This window comes from Cupressus sempervirens, chromosome 10, assembly GCF_028749045.1.
Source record: "Cupressus sempervirens isolate cs-2001-9-10 chromosome 10, ASM2874904v1, whole genome shotgun sequence".
NCBI classification, from domain to species: domain Eukaryota; kingdom Viridiplantae; phylum Streptophyta; class Pinopsida; order Cupressales; family Cupressaceae; genus Cupressus; species Cupressus sempervirens.
In genome coordinates, this window is record NC_143127.1 from 583,524,290 (window position 1) to 583,542,709 (window position 18,420).

At 34.8% G+C, this 18,420-nt stretch overlaps 1 protein-coding gene across 1 annotated transcript in view; it reads left to right on the plus strand.

Annotated features, from left to right (window-relative positions):
- Positions 1-18,420, plus strand: part of CPR5 (protein) — an 86,793-nt gene that overhangs the window by 19,196 nt on the left and 49,177 nt on the right. The gene's annotated exons all lie outside the window — the stretch shown is intronic.

Here is an 18,420-nt window from a genome sequence, read left to right on the forward strand (position 1 = left end):
TGGGTTGGAAAACATTGCAGGCTTAAACTACAATGAAAACTAGGATGGAATTTTTAATTGGCTAGAAACTAATTCACTGGATTTTTCCATTGAATAACTCGTTATTAATCTAGAAATTACAGTAATAGTTCTTAATTGCTTTTATTATTTGCAAAATTGATTTGAAGTAGGATTAAATATTTTTGATTTATTCATGAGTACTTCGTTCTAGAGTCTACATTTCTTAAATCTTTTATTAGTTTAATGCCCACCGCTGGTTCTCCTTTGTCTCAGATGCCAGGACCAAGGGCTATCTCTTTCATTAAATTCACCTTAAAGTTGCACCTGGCCTCGTCCACTAGAATATGCCATAGTTAAAAAGTTAGTCACAGCATACATCAAATTTCATCTATGAGATTCGAATTTCAACAAATTTTTACTCTTTTTGAGTCCGAATTTTATGATATTTAATATAATACTATTATTTAATATAATATTATTTAATTTTAAAATGATATTGAGTTATTTAGTTAAATTATTTAGCAATGTAAACTATTTTGACAATTTTGTGGATATATTACTAATATTTAAAAATGCATGAATATACATAACTTAAATTTAATGTCAAATTTTTCTCGAATTTTCGCCCTTGTCAACTTTCATTTGAATTTTATGATCGACGAACTTGAATACAAATTTGAACCTTGTGACCTAGGTTAAAAATGTTGGATTTGGTAGTTTAACCAATTTAACTTTTATAAGTAAGATTTAAGATGTAACATGTTTGCCATGAAAGCCATAATGGTTTACCTTTTAGGACCATCCCATATGACATTTCAGAGTTTGCATTTTTAGTATAGTGAAATGAATTTTGGATATATCTTTTTGTTGTTGACAATTGGCTAATGAAGATACGTAATTGTTGTCATTTATGGCAACACATGTTGTACATGCTTATAGGAAACCTCAGAAACTTAGCTTTTAATACTCAGAAATTGTCTAAGTATGAATTTGGTATACAACAATGTATTGTTTTGTTTATAACTTGTTATTGATGTCATATTATGACTTGCGAAGTTAGATGGAGATAGTATACATGTTGATGATGATGTGTATAATCTTGGAAGTTAGTACGGACTATACGGAAAAGAGATATTCATGTTTTAGCAGTGAAACAAGACAGCGAAATTAAAGCAAAGGAATTACTTGTCCAATTAGGGCCGACATCCTAGATGTTTACTCTAAGTTGGAAAAGTGTATTGTGGTCTTAACCGACCTAGCAGCAATTTGTGTAAAGGCATGGTATTTATGCAAAGGACATCTTGCGATGAGAAGTGGAATTGTGATGTAGTTGTTATGTTGAGCGATTGTATGCGAATTGTTGTGAAAGCGATATATACAAAGTTTTGTAAAGCTATTTTGTGATCCGAGATCGTGCTGAAGATCAGAGATCAGTCGAGAAAGAAATTACAGTACGTATATTCTAGAAGTGTGATTACTTGTTTGGGCAGTTAGCTCTTCTTGCAATTGGAAGTGCATGTTTGCGTAGTGGGCTCATCTTGCATCTACTATACAAAAACTCCTAACAGGGTTGGCACAACTCCTAACAGGGTTGGAATCTCCTAACAGGGATTCAAAATCTCCTAACAGGGACTCTCTATACTGAATTTGCTCATTTACTTCTAACAAGGTCCATCCTCTAACAAGGAACTTACATATTAGTATACTATCTAGTAGGTATCATCCCCACCAGGGTTTTCCCTTGGCCAGGGTTTCCCTAGTTAACAAAATATGGTGTTATGAGTTATATTTGTGTATGGGTACTACTACTGTTCAGCATTACTTTATTACTTTGTTATGTATGGTTTAAAGTAACAAATAATATCCAGTTGGCGACTAAAGTTTGTAGATTACTGATTCTGCCCCCTCTTAGTGATTCCTATTTCTAACAATTGGTATCAGAGCCTAGTTACTCAGAAGAGGCTTAACAACTTGAGTAAGATCCCGTTGGACATGGAACAGTTGATGAAGAACCTTGAAGAGGGCACTTGAACAAATTGATCTCCTTACTGAAGAAAGAGATAAGTTGAAGGACAGATATGAAGACTCCATAGTATACATTGGACAATTGAAGGAAAAGATTGAACATCTTAAATCCAAGCCCGACTCTACTGAATCTGAAACTAGTGATGATGATTATTCAAAGTTGAAGGCAGAGTACAAGATCTTGAAGCATGAATTGAAGATTACGAATCTGAAGTTGACTTTGAGGAATGATCCTAGCAAAGTTGAAACCGATTTGAAGATTGAGAATGCAGATCTTAGAGCAAGTCTGGCAAAGAAGACATCTGAGTTTGAAACATTGAAAGAAGATCATGAAGAACTTCATAAGTTCAATACCATTGTGGAAGGTTAATAAACTTAGTGCAAGCAACAACTTGAGAAGCTTTATTCTAGTAGAGAAAAGCTTGATGATTCAATGTCAATACAGAGACCTACTTATGATAAGACTGGTCTTGGTTATCTAATTAACATGTCTGCAAAGAAACCTAAGATTAGATTAGATCCGAAAGAAAAAGATAAATCGGATAATAAGATTGAATCCAGTCAATCTTCTGATAAACCTAAATAAGTTGGACAAAACAAGGAAGTTGAAATATTGGATGAACCAAAGCAAGTGGAATCTCCTAAGGAAACCAGGTATCAATTTAGAGGTAAGTGTTTTTCATGTAATGAAATAGATCATATGAAAAGAGATTGTACGAATAAATCATTTAATCATGTTAAGGACTTTTACTATCATAATTGTCATGATATGGGTCATAAAGCAATTGATTGTAGGAAACCTAAATATGATAATGATAAAAAAAATAGTAGAATGTCTAGGAATACTAACCCTGCAGATAGAAGAAGGTCCAATGAAAGGACATCGAGAGAAGGAAGACCTTATGAAGATAGAAGATAGATTGTGTGTTATAAGTATAACAACTTTGGACACATAGCTCGGAATTGTCATGCACCTGATGATCAACAGAATCCTAGAAGCAAAACACCAGTATGTCAATTATGCAACAACTTTAGACATACAACAAAGTATTGCAAAATGGACAGAAACTTCGGAGATAGAAGGAACAATGGAAGAAACTTCGGAAACAAAAGGAATGATGGAAGAAATGTTGGAAATGACAGAAGGAACCATGAAAGGGACTCCGAAACTAATAAAGACAATAAGGAAGAAAGAAATGTAGTCAGTGAACTTCGAGAAGAACTCAATGAGGCATTTGTAAGAGGATTAGACATCTCAAAAGATAAGTTAGAAGTTGATGAGACAAGAAGATCGAAGTCAGTTATCGAGTTTGATTCAATTAAGTTGAATTAAGCTTGTTTACAACACTAGAATTTGAAAACTTCATCTAGAGATCGAACTAGAGGTAGCGAAGTTGGGAAAAGGTGTATCGAGATAAGTTTAGATGGTACGTAAGCTTGCTTGTAATTTGAAGCTTATCTAAACTAGTTACGAAGAAATTAAGAGTTACTGTTATTACAGAGAAAGTTAATTCTGTAGTAGAAGATGAAGACTATGTTCTTATTGAGAATTTTGTGAAGCGAAGTTTTGTGGAGCATTATCATGATGGAAGGAAGCTATGGTAAACCTCAGGTAGCATTTGAAGATCGGATAGAAGATCTTGAGCAGATATTTGATTTCAAAATGTGATTGACAACTTTTTCGTGTTTGCAAAGTACACAATTAATGCAAGTTCAAGTTGAAGGAATAAAATGGAGTACAAACTTGATTTTCACTTCATTGCGATCACATTAGAAGCATAGAGCACTTAGAAGCAACTTGACAAGGTGATTTCAAAGCAAACCCTATTTTCGAAAGAGGTATTCTATCATTTTTTTGTTGCAAAATTTATTCGATAAAAGTTCATATTTGATAGAATCATGGATATGTTAGTAGCTCACAATGTTGAGAATGAGGACAGACCGAAATTGAAGGTTGTTTCTGTGAAACCCGTATAAGGAAACGCTAACTCATCATTATCCATAACTTCGAACAATGTAGTATATTTGGAAGATATAGGAAGTTAACTTACTAGTAATCTATTGGAAGTGAGTATATGAACAAGGATATGGAATTAGTCTTTAATCATGATATGACTATGAAACCCGGATATGAACACTTGAAGGAACTAGACCTGTTCAAATATCATTTTTACTGAGAATTGGGCACAGATGAGTGGACACAGATCATACTAAGTAGAATACATGATGGAAAACTATGGATGCAAGATAGTGTAGTTGATATCTCAGCTGACTTTATTCATGAGGTAATTGGTCTTTGTAAACAAGGCAGTGTACCTATAGGTGAGAAAATGGTTAAGAAGAAGGTTGAGAGCTACACCAAAGCAATCTACAATGGAAAAGCCACGGTGATCAACACCATTAAACAAGATGATGTAAGATTCCTAAGTAGAATCATTGCCTACTCTATGTGTGCAAGTTCAAAGATTGATGAATTGTCAGCCAGATTCATCTATGCAGCATACAAGATATGTGTTGAGAAGGAACAAGTTAATCTTAGTGAAATTCTAAGAATGCAACTTCCTGGGAACCTAGAAAAGATCAAGAGGACTAAGAATGGTGGTTTAGATTTCAGTCACTGATTAATCACATATTCTTTCACGTGCTTAAAAGATTTCCATATTTGTCAGTCATAGAGATTATGAGCAGTGAGAGGTGTAAATGGAGAAGATCGCAGAAGTATGTAGAAGACATCCACTAGATAAAATATTGGATAGTGGGAATCTGATTATGAAAACATTTCAGAATGAAATGAGGCAAAGATTTAGAATTGCACCTGCAATTGTAGATAGATTTAAGGAAGAAATTTATGTTATGGTTGATACAAATTTTACTTATATTCAAGCAGTAGAACCTCGGGAAACATTTCTTGATCCCTTAGGTTATGAATTGAGTGATGAAACAACAGTTAGATATATTGATTTATTGTTGAAATCAGAGAGGGACCAAGCTGGATACAGATTTGGAACTTATAATGAGATTACACAATCAGCTCATCAGGCATCCTTGGAAAAGGCATCTCACAAGAAGATGGAAACTATAATGAAGAAAGTCTTTATTAGAGGCTGGTATGATTGAGAGTGAGTCACAAGCAGTCAGGCGAACCATGAAGCAAGGTATACTGAGTGTGCAACCTTTGTCAGAATCTATTGTAGAGACATCTTCGGAATAGAGCATTCCTTATGCAGTAGTGTCAGATATTTAGACAAGTGAACCAAAGAGAAAACCAGAGAGATTAGTGGAAGCAGTGACCACAAAGACTAATAGGGTCAAACAACAAGCCACTGGACCAGGAAAGAGACAAAAGACATTGTTGACAATTGTTGAGTCTAGTGAAGAAGAAGAAGAAAAAGTTAAACAGATAGAGAGGGTAACACTTCAAAGCAGTTGGCAGGAAAAGCTCGACAACCTTGGAAGCCGAAGATAGAGAAGATAAATTCAGCTATTGCTAATAAAGGAAACTTTGTTCAGATGAACAAATTTTATGATTTATATAACATCTTTGAGAAAGATCAGATTGATATCTCTACTGTGAGATATATTATAGCTAATAATCTAAAACTGAAGGATATTGAAGGCACAATAAACTAGAAAGTCTATGATAGACTTATAGAAAAGAAGGCACCAGCTAGAGAAGAGGACATAGAACTTCGGAAGTCTATGTTAAGAACAATTTGCAAGCCTGATGATGAAGAAGAAATCAAGAGATTATTGAACAATCTTGCACCTTACTTGAGAAACAAAGTAAGACCATTTTTGTTTATGGCGGGTGAGAAAGACAAGATAAGAAGTGAGACTGCGGTAGCTATAAGTTAGATGATGACAGAGTCTAAGGTAGCATCTTCACCAGCACCCAAAACCTTGGAAGTGTTAGTGAGCAGTGACACAATGCAGATAGATCAGATCAATGTTACTGTTAACATTGATGATACAAATCCATTTGAAGGAATGAACCTCATACCGAGGATATTGAAGATAAATTGAGACAAATTGAAGAGGCGAAAAGGTTACTAGAAGAAGAGAAAAAGAAAATAGAAGAGGCCAAGCAGAAATTGCTTGAAGATGAGATGAAAAGGAAAGTAGAGGAAGAAAAGAAAAGAGTAGCCAAAGAAGAAATGAAAAGGAAAACAAAAGAAGATGAGAAGAAGAGATTAGAAGAGGAAGAGAAGAAAGAAAAAGAAAGAAAGAAAAAAGAAAAGAAAGAGGAAGAAGAAAGAAGAGTCAAAGAGGCAACTAAAAAGAAGAAAAGGGAAGATGACACTAAACCTTCTAGTTCATCTACTCCGCTTTCGCTTGATAGCTTGGCAACTAATGATGATAATCAAACTGACTTGATCTCATCCTTGTCAAAACTTATTCAGAAGAACAAGACAATGAAGAGCCTGTAGAGAACTTTGATGGAGGTTACTGACAGATTACATAGTACTCTGACAGTGCACTAGTACTCTGACAGCGCACTATACAGAAGCAAATCCAGAATAGAGGGCATAGGCAGTGCTAGTCTTTTGATGAAGAATTCACAATTTTGTTGAATGTTGCAGAATCTGAGGCACAAATCTCACATGATGCTAACTTGTTTAGCACCATTTGTCAAAATATTAAGAATGATTTGATAATTCATTATACTTGTATCAAGGAACTTCAGAAGTGTCAACAGGATGGCAAGATATTGTACATTAAGTGTACTCTATCTCACAAGATGACTGAGGATATTGACAGTCAGATTGGAGGAAAAATGAGCGAGCTAGAGGCTCTATCTAGCCAGTTACAACATCCAACTAGTAAGATTTATGGTTTTGAAGGACAAGTGGCCAGTATTTAGAGTGATATCAGGAAACTCGAACTTCAGAAGGAACAAATTTTGAAGAGTGTCAGATTTTAGAGAGTCTATTGCTCTAAAAATATCTATTGTTGAGAAACAGTTGGCCAAGGACACGTATTCTAAGATTTTATACTTTGACCTAAATTCAGTTGAGATTGCATCATATGCCCTATGTGCAATTCTCATCTCTGCTGAATCTACCAAGGAGACATGGACAATAGGTATGAGTAGTCGCAAGGCAAGTTTTGATGATTGCATGAAGATACTGTTAGTTTAAGGCAGATGTATACAGAGATTTTGACAATAGATGGACAATTTTTGGACAGTTTTTGACATCTTAACCTTTGTCATTGATGTCAAAGGGGGAGAAGATACAATAGAAAATTGTAAATCAGGTAAAGAAATAAATAATATTGTAAAGTATATTGTAAGGGGGAGCATATGTACGATGGACAAATTGTTATAGATGTAAATGTTAATATGTTATTTATTTTAAGTTTTTGATATTGAACCAATTTTCCCTATTTTGTTGCCATGCCAAAGGGGGAGATTGTTGACAATTGACTAATGAAGATTTGCAATTGTTGTCATTTATGGCAACACATGATGTACATGCTTACAGGAAACCTCGAAAATAAAGATACTTAGCTTTTGGTACTCAGAAATTGTCTAAGTATGAATTTGGTATACAACAGTGTATTGTTTTGTTTGTAACATTTTACTGATGTCGTATTATGACTAGCAAAGTTAGATGGAGACAGTATACATGTTGATGATGACGTGTATAACCTCAGAAGTTAGTATAGACTATACAAAAAAGAGATATTTGTGTTTTAGCAATGAAACAAGACAGCGGAATTAAAGGAAAGGAATTATTTTGTTTACATAATAATTACTTGTCCAATTGCGGCCGACATCCTAGATGTTTACTCTAAGTTGGAAAAGTGTATTGTGGTCTTAGCTGACCTAGTAGAAATTAGTGTTAAGGCATGGTATTTATGCAAAGGACATGTTGCGATGAGAAGTGGAATTGTGATGTAGTGGTTATGTTGAGCAATTGTATGCGAACTTTTGTGAAAGTGATATATGTGAAGTTTTGTAAAGCTATTTTGTGATCTGAGATCGAGCTAAAGATCAAAGATCAGTCAAGAAAGAAATTACGGTACCTATATTCTAGAAGTCTGATTACTTGTTTGGGCAGTGAGCTCTTCTTGTAATTGGAAGTGCATGTTTGGGCAGTGGGCTCCTCTTGCATCTACTGTACTACAACTCCTAACAGGGTTGGAATCTCCTAACAGGGACTCTATAATGAATTTTCTTATTGGCTCCTAATGGGGTCCATCCTCTAACAAGGGACTTATATATCAGTATATTATCTGGTGGGTATCATCCTCAGTGCAGTTTTCCCTTGCCATGGTTTCCCTAGTTAACAAAATATGGTGTTATGAGTTATTTTTGTGCATGGTCACTGTTACTGTTACTGTTCAACATTACTTTATTACTTTGTTATGTATGGTTTAAAGTAACAAATAATATCCAGTTGGCAACTAAAGTTTGTAGATTACTGATTCAACCCCCCTCTTAGTAATTCCTATTTCTAACATCTATAAGCAGCAAAGACCTTTACAACATGGTCAAATGATTTTTCAGTAATGATGCTGCTCATAATACACTTATTTGTCCTTTAGGTGAATATATATATGATCGGGGGTCAATCTCACAATTGCATGTACTACAACATGCCCTCAGAGAACTCTACCTCTCAATTGGAAGGGGGAAGAAGAGATCTCCATATTGGCTGATATAAAGTCTCAAGATTTTTCCTTTGCAGGCCCTTCCAAAATAGAATCAAGGCCTCACTTGAGATCTTGTTTTTGCTCATAGCATTGGCATCAATAATGCGAGCATTCATACTGACCTAAGGGATTTTGACAATATATAGTACTACATTCTTCACCACTTCAGCATTGACATCTGCAACTCTGTTGTCGGAAGCCACTCTACCCCATGTTTTGGATCCCATGACCTAGACAATGTTTGAAAGGAAAATTTTGTAGACTTGGCCATCATTAAAAATTCTATTTGTCCATATAGCCACTCCAGTGATTTTGACATATCCCTGTTGCATCTCCCTGCTCTCGGCCATGAACAGCCTTCTTATTTGTTCCTCCTGTGTTTCTTGTAGGCAGTTGGATTGCACACCAAAGATCACTCCAGCCATGTTGTGTCATTTCACTCTACTTCATCCATATTAATAGGTCCAATCCAGACATGGGAAATGATCGGGCATTCAGAAATCTTGGAGCAGATATGAGCCACACACGGCACTGTTCAGCTTCATTGAAAGGTAACTTCCAGCCATCAATTGCTTGCAGCACTTGTGGATTGTGAACTGATTAAATTTTTTCAAAATCAACCATCCCAAACAACAGGATCGGATTGCCAATCCTAACAAATATAGATATATATCTTTGTGTGTTTGAGTGCATCTGTGTTTTTATGTATGTATGTATGTATGTATGTGTGTGTGTGTATATATATATATATATATATATATATATATATATATATATATATATATAGCTTTGTACAGATTCTTCTTTCAATTTTTTTTCTTCCATGGAGAAAATTTCAGCAGTTTTCAATTGATAAAGTCATCAATTTTATAGATGAGCCACACTTTATGCTCCTATAGTGACAGGGATGGAAACTCTCTTTGGATTTGACTTTTATTAATTTAATATTGAGGGAAATGTTCTAATTGATGTTAGTAAATATAAAGTTTGTGTTTATGCCAAGGGATTCTTGACAATTTCCATCTCCTTTTAAATTTGTTTATAGACCTAGTTGGTGCTATCAGCCATGTGTGTTCGTGAGCATCTTTGAATGTGTCATGTTCCTTATATCCTAAGCTGCCGGTTCAGGTTTGGGTTCGAAGGGTTCACCAGTACAACACAATTTTGAAAAGGGATTTGGGTTTGCTAATATATGTATAGCTTCGAATTATCTTGAGGATTGCACATTTCCAAAATTGAGACATAGAATTGAAACATTCTAATCTTAACTTGTGCTTCCAGGCTGCATAAATATGTGTGTCTATATATATATATATATATAACTTATGCTTCCAGGCTGCATAAATATGTGTGCGTGTCTATATATATAGATAGACGCGCACATATTTATGCAGCCTGGAAGCATAAGTTAAGATTAGAATGTTTCACTTCTATGTCTCAATTTGGTAAGTGTGTAATCCTCAAGATAATATGAAGCTATATGGGAGTTATTAGCTTATGCACATGGTTGTTTCAAATAAAATTAATTTCTTTGAGAAATGCACATTGGAGATTATAGCTGCAATAGAGATCTTAACCTCTGATATTACTAGAGAAGAGATTTATGATGATATTTCTATCATATCCATTTATATCTATCTTATAATCAAGTGAACACGATGTGGCATTCAAGGTGTGCTAGGTGTCTTACCCCAAATATCTGACATTTTATTACATGAAGAGACATGTATTTGGAAATATGAAGAGAGAAACATTTTGAAAATAGAGATCTTTATTGCTGATATTGCCAGCGAAGAGATTTATGATGGTATTTCTGTCATATTCATTTGTATCTTTCTTATAATCAAGTGAACATGATGTGGCATTCAAGGTGTGCTAGGTCTCTCACCCTAAATATTTGATGTTTTATTATATAAAGAGACATGGGACATGCATTTGGAAATTTGAAGAGACTCACATTTTGAAATTGAAGAGACTCTCGGTTTTGATATGAATAGTATTGTATTTTGTTGAAAGCATTATAGTCGAACATCTATTATTTAATAAAAGAGATGTTTTGGGTGGCTGCGTTTTTCCCCTCAAGTTGGATGGTTTTCTTCGGATAAATTGTTGTGTCACTATGTGTCCAATTGTTCTTTATTTTGTTTATTGCTGTTTATCTTTATTTCTGGGAAAAATATTAACATAGTATAAAAGCCAGATTAGATATCAGCAATAAGGGAGTTTCTCTTGTTCTCTAGTTCGTATATCTATTGCAGATTGCATAAGTATTAAGTAGGCAATATCTATCTGTTGAAGGTTGGTAGCAACGAGATAGATCATTAACTTTGGTGATCGTCATTCAGCTTCAATTCTGCCTTGCTTCCTCAGTTTTGGCTTGAGTCGTTTATCTATAAGAGTTATTTGCTTGCTCCCCATTCATTAATGTTCTCGTTGTTTGAGTCTTACCGCATATTCCTTTTTTGATTTATTGGCATCGATGTGAGAAGTCTTGTGTATTCGTTGGTTACAAGTTCATAAGTGGATATTTTTTTATTGTGGCATTTTTTATTCAAGTTCCTTTGATAATTTGCATGAAATGAAAATGTTGTGAACATCTTCCTCTTGTTTTTGCTTGACTGCGTGTGTCTCTTTATATTCTACGTTACCTTGTAAGGTTGTAAGGGTAAAAGGTCGCTTCACGAATAATTTCTCTTTTAGTCAATAGTCACATTATTCAATTTTGGCTGTTGTATTTTCTCATCATCTTTCCCCTAATATTCTCTAGGAAGACATCTTTCCTTCATATATGTGGGTGGTGCCCTATTGCCGAGGGGCACCACTATTCATAATAATCATATTAAGGAATGTTTGTATAATATATATATATATATATATATATATATATATATATATATATAATAGTTACAGTATCAATAATTAATATAATATGATACAATAATTATTATGTTGTATAATAATTATATAATATAGTTATTATTAAAATATTAATTATGTATTCAATATAAGCTAATATATATATAATATAATTATTGCCAACACAATAATCATATTATCGCAACCTTTAATGTTATGTATGTCGGCTTGAAGGAGACCGACCATAGCTACAATAACATTATCACTCCCTCTTAGCTAGAGAGGAATCCTTGTGTGACATGTGTTACCCATCACAAAGTTTTTAAAGATATAACCATCATTCTGAGAGCATCACCTCACAATGAAGGTAACAATGTAAAAGTGTCTTATCATTGAGAGCTTGTCACCTCACAAGGATATTCATATCACTTGTACAAGGAAAATCACCACTGATTGTCTCACACTGTGCTATGATGGTGTCACACAACATCCACCATGAACCATATCAGAGGGTAGAATAGAGGCTTTCACCTCAAACTTCTTTCTCACAAAGAAGAACTCATTAAGTAGATATCAAGCTTTTGACCTGCTCATTCAAGTTTGCTTTAAATGAACTGCCAGACTCCCTCTGAATCTGATATAAACCTTCTGACCTGTCACGAAATATAGGGTTGGAGTCTACTTCACTTTTGGTGAATCCCAAGCTCAATGCATATCGATCTATCCAGAAATATCACAACCTAGGTGTCTACATAAAATCTTCTCAACTTGATCACTAGAGAAACCATCTCAACATGGTCTACTCCCTGTGAACCAATATGATCAAGATCCTTGGAAGTCAACTGAAGGAAATCCTCTAGCTGCTCCCTCTGACATGAAATCATACCTTGCTCACATGATCCCAATTGTAGAAGATATCTTGCTTCAAGAATGCAATCAGGTCTTAGTTGTCTTCAATGTTGCTGCTGAGAGTTTAGGACTTTCCTGCTTGATCTTTTGCTAGCCCATGAACTCTATACACAGAGAAAATGTATTTATCCACTACACGCTGATGTACAAAGTAACATGCACCTCCAAGTAGTACAAGAGGTGCGAATGGATAATAAATTAGAGTTATTGGAACAAAATCTAAAGTCTGAATCTTCTGATGGTGATCTTGCTAATTGGGTTGATTGATAAGTCTCCTCCCTACAGATCAAGCCCATATACACTCTCCCTTTGTGTTGGGTCATCTCCATCATTAAATCTGAAGTATCTTTGTGATAACAGAAATGCTTCCAAATTGTCCTCTTGACTATCAATGACATGCACCTTAGTTTCTTCATGAATCGACTGCATTAAGACATTCTTTCCAAATTGTTGTTTTTCTTTCTTTATCCATGGAATTGGAGCAAACAAATCAAAAGATATGCCCAAAAAACTGCTTGTAATCAAGAAAGCAAGAGAGGATAGACAAGACTTGGTCAAAAAAAGATGCACACATATACTGCTTAATCTTCCTGCAATCATTCCCATCCATATAGCATTGATCCATCTGCAGAAGAGCACCCTCCAATGATGACTCCACCAGTACTTGTAGAAAAATCAAATTAACAAAAATAAATATTTTAACCAATACAACCTGATGCTCTCCTGAGATAGTCAAATGGCTTTCAATCTTGAAAAGTGATGATAGAGCTGCAGGAATAATTATGTACATGCTTACAAAAATTAGCACATTTGGTAAGAACTAGAAGAACAGAGCTGCAACCCAACTTGAGCTCTGTACACAAGTCAACCACGATGCTGCATTGTTCTAATGTTCCCTTTATGGGACATTGAGAAAAGTAAGGACAAACATATGTAATATTAAATTAATTTTTTGAGAGCTTAGTATAGAATTAAAAAAGGGTCAATTTAATATTATTAAAGTGAGCTAAAAGGTGACGAAAGGGGAATAAGATGAAAAGACAGGAGAAGGGGAGTTGACAAGTCATAGCTATGAGGATTAAAAGGAGGAAGCTTCATTCATTTGTATTATACTTGGATTTTCGATTGTTTCAGATTTCCTTTGAGAAAAGGGGGAGCCTTCACTTGTTCTTTTTTTAGCACTTGAGGACGGAAACTTTTAGGCTCTTCTTAGTCAATCAACGCCAACCTGGTTCAGCTTGGAATAGACTTGAGACGAAATTTACCATTGTGCTTATTGTTTCTATTTATGTTTTTTGAATCTGATTGTTATAGCTGTTTGTAAGATTGGATTTTGTGCATGTTTTATTAGTTGTTCATAAAACAAAAGCAAATCCGAAGTTTTAAACTGAGTATTTTAATGAATATCTACTGGTTCATTTGCTGGTTTTGTTTGCATGAGCTATCTAATCATGCTGAAATATGCTTATGAGATAAATTTGGGAAAATATCCATTTGGGATATAATAGTGGTATTAGAGCATCGAACCTTCCATCCTGTTGGCATAATTAGAGTAGTGTTGCCATACTGTGAGGTTTGAGATTACAATGAAATTTCATCAAATTCCTAAAGTTGTTGGGCATGTCTGCTCATTTTGGTAAAGATTATATTATATTATCAGAAAAGCTTATGCTCTGTTGTGAGGTGATTTTGCGGAAGATTAATTGTGGGAAGATAATCGCAACTGATTTTGATTGCCATGAGTGAAATCAGGGACACTAGAATTCTATTTTTAGCGGCTTCTGATAAATAAGATTAATTTTTATGGGTGATTTTGTGTTATCATCGTGTCTTGTAAATGTTGTGCCAGAAGCAGTTCCTTGTACGGATAAGTGTTGGGAGAAGCAAAATAAATAAAAAAACCGTTCCGCAAAGGTTCACAGGCTAGGAGTAATACAAATTTTTTTGGCATGGGAGTTGGGTGTGTGTCTGGGTTATAACTGATAACCATAATGCTAGTTACCCACCACAATTGAAACAACGAAGAAAAAGAAAGCTTTCACTTGTGGCAGCATGATAAGTGTAGTAGGGAAATAAGGACGCAAAAGGAGGCCATTTTTGTTAACGAGAAGCTCTTAGGTACCATTTGCATTCACCATTATAGTTGCTCGAGCCTATCAAAACGAGGGGTGGAAAGATGTTTTAATTAGCAGACTATATTCAAGCAAGACATTCCAAATATTCAAACTTTATTTGCGAAGAATATTTCTTGACATGTTTGGAACAACAGTTTGATAAATTTATTTATGGGAAGTCTTCACGGTGGTTAAAGACATTGCGTTTAATGTGGACATCCGCATAACTCTGGAAGCATTGATAGTCTGTTGGTCTTCTTTGGGCAGTCGACAACCAAATGATTAACGAAGAAAGAAATGCATCTAACAATTGCGGATGTGAGTAAACTAGTTATTTCTTTGCCGTTACACAAATTGTTGAAGCTGCAGAGCCTTGGATAGATGTCAGAAAGTGAATCCAACCTTCAATGTTTTCAATCTTTTGCAGAGAATCTTGTAATGTGGAAAATATGTGTTGGGAGTTGTAACAACAATGATATAGGTGTCAAATGGACCATTGAAAGATTATATCGCACGAGTATTAATCAAATCAGCAGAGTAGGACCATGATTAAAGATTAGCATTAATTTAAACATAATTAATGTCATTGAATAAATATCTTGTCGGGTATCGTCTTAGGCGTCTCTTTTAGCCTTTTGGAATATGGTCAAGATCCTTGGCTCAAATCAGACTTACTTACCATTTCAGAAGTTTAGATATTGAGAACAGGCTCAAAAAACTCAACAAAGGATGTGGAGTACCACCCTTCTCTGTTTTCCGTATTTTGATTGACTCTCAATCTTCCATATTTCATTTTCATGGTTCAAGAGGAATATTTGTTGTCTCTGCAATATGAAAAAAAATTGAATAACAAATTCATCAGCAATACTTCTTAAGGAGTTCATCGGTTACATGTGTTGTGGGAATAATTAATTAGTTGTCTTTATCAGGTCACAGAGGATGGCAACATCCATTATCGACATGAGTTGAAGTTTGAGACCAACGACCAAATTACTGAATACTGATGGGGTCTGGCAGACAACTTGAACAAGAGGTAAACTGAAATTATGTGGATGACAGGTGAGTGATAAGCAGTAAGGAAGAACAAAGCTAGGTTGAAAGATTTATATATAATCTGTCATAGGGTGTGTTGCTTAGCTGGTGCGCAGCGTAACTAAACAAACAAGCCACTACTTTGAGTTGCTGAAGTTTAGAAGGGTTTGATTTATATTTGTGGCTCTTCGATTCTAGTTATTGCCAATCCTCAAGTTAGTGCAATAACAATTAAAATGATGATCCAAGAAAGTAGAACCATAGCAAAGCTTCAGTATTAATTATGTATGTTGGCAGTGTCAAGGCATACGAGTTTAATTGTGATTTGAGTGAAAACTTTGTAGGTTTCGAACTCTTGAGAGAAGATAAATATTTCATCATTTGATGGCGTAGTTTGATATTTGAAGATGAAATGTTAAATTCAACCAAGGACAAATGTTATTTAAGAAGAGTATTTAGTACTGGCAGAATATTGAACACGTGGAAATACAGGATAATTATATAAGTCCAAAGTATTGATCAAATATTTTGGTTGAAAGTATTACCCAGGAAATTAGTATTTGCAGTCGGATTGTTCTCTGTTGTTAAACCTGTCATTAGTTACTGATAATTGCAGCCTGCCACATTAGAATTTTTTAAAAAGTTCTAAGCATTTCTGGACTGAATGTTGCATATCCAAACATCACCTGCTGTAGCAGCATGGGAATTCTTTAAAGTATATCATTTACTGCAAATTTTATCCTTACGAAATTCTTATGACTATGTATAGTGGAGCTACAACGAGTCCAAACAGGTGTGTACAAATGTTGAATCTCTCAGAGGTTTAGTGGCAAACAGAGCAATACCTTCAGCTATCAATTAAAGGGTATCTTGCTACAGTAGTTTACTATCAATTAACTGGGTAGCTTATTACATTCTATTGTACTGTTCAAATTAAAGAACTTTTAGCTTTAAATGGCGTTAAAAGGCACATCAGAATTGGCCAAAATGCTCCATGAGATGGCTAGCAAACTTGAGCTGAAATTATTGACAAGGGAAAAGGTTCTCGCACTTTGGTCCATTTGGAAGGATGTTTAAGCATGGTCTAGCAATCACCCTCTGATGTCTTGCAGATCGTTCTTGGTCCTATAGTGATTGCATTGAATCCCCACAAGTGGTTGAAGCACTTTGATAGCGAGATAAGGTTATTGGTTACTTCTTATTTGATTGAGGTTTTAAGAATTTTAGCACTTCAAAAACATTAGAAAGAAGACACAATGAAGGAGCTGCTTAAGTTGATAGTTTTCAAAATCTTGGGGCCATTAGTAGTTGTCATTTCTCTAGAAGGGTTTCCATACTAAAATCATTTGCAGTTAGTAGATTATGTAATCTACTACTTGACTTGGGATTGTATGATTTAATTCATACTATGTTTTGACATTTCTTGGGCACAATTGGGGAAGAGCACCATGCACATATTTTTACGGCTATGGAAACCATTATGGTTATGACCATAAATGAGGATGATACTCATTTTCAGCCTTTTATGGATATGTTGTTAGCAATTTCAAAGCAAGAATAAAATACTTCAAAAATTGGTTATAAGCTGGTCAAAAAGGTGTGCTCAAACAATGGGAGCTTAAAATTGAGAATTACCATTAACAATGGGTTAAAGAACTAAATGCAAGGGATTACAGATTATAGGATCCCAGGAAATGAGTAAGAACCAAATGAAGAAAGAGCATGCCTGTTTTACTTGCAAGCATTTTTGGTCACTTGGTCATACTTGTGAGGATAACAAGGAGGAAGAGTCAGTTCAAGAAGTGCAGACCAACATTGAGGAAGGTGAGGATTCATTAGTCCAACTTCAATATGATGAAGACCATGAGAAGGAATCCACTATGGATGATAGTAAGAATTGTACTGGCATCTTATTTGGTGAATTTGTAGTGACTATTGACAAGCATTTTCATGAGTGTGTCTATCTACAAGATATGTCCAAAAATGAAAATGAACCTTTCCATGAGGGTGAACTATTTGGAAACAATGGTGTCATAGTTGAGGAGACAATACATTTGAAGATAGAGGAAAACTCTAAAAGTGGCGCAGCTGAAATTGAGTCTAGTTTTCAAGAATTAGAGTAAGGTGATGTTACTATAGGTGCTGATTTAAATGACCAATCAGAGATTCCATTTCAAGTTGTTGATTTTGGAACATATAATTTGGAGGAAAAGCTGAAAGTATCAAGTGATATGGTCATTGCAACCTTAATACATTTTGATAACACCTATAAAAACATTGAAGGAACCATGTGGGAAGTTAAAAGTGTTGAAAAGGAGAAGGGAATAATGAATGGAATGAATAGTGCGATCCTTCACACCCTTAAAAAGGCATTGGAAAGATTGAAGTCATATTACTTGAAGTTGCTCAAAGACAATGATATGCCTATCAAACATGCTGAAGATAAATAGAGGGAGATAGATGAGTTATGTCTCCAACTAAGTATGACACAATACTTATTACATTAGGCTCAAAATCAGATTACTAGGACATCCACTCATTGAGATGATGATCAAGAACCTAAGACTAAGGAGATCATACAAATAATACAAGGGATTCACACCCTTGGTGAGAGTGTGGGAGAGCACAATATATACACTTAACGAGGATCATTATTTTGAAGAAGACTAGAAGGACTGACTTGAAGTAACCACGAGAACTCTGATTTTTATGACAACAATGGTATATCTTCACAATGTCATCTGGACAGATTTCAGAGATTTAAATTGATGATGATCTTTTCGTTAATGGAGGTAGTAATTTGGTTGATGGTACTCATAGTGAATCA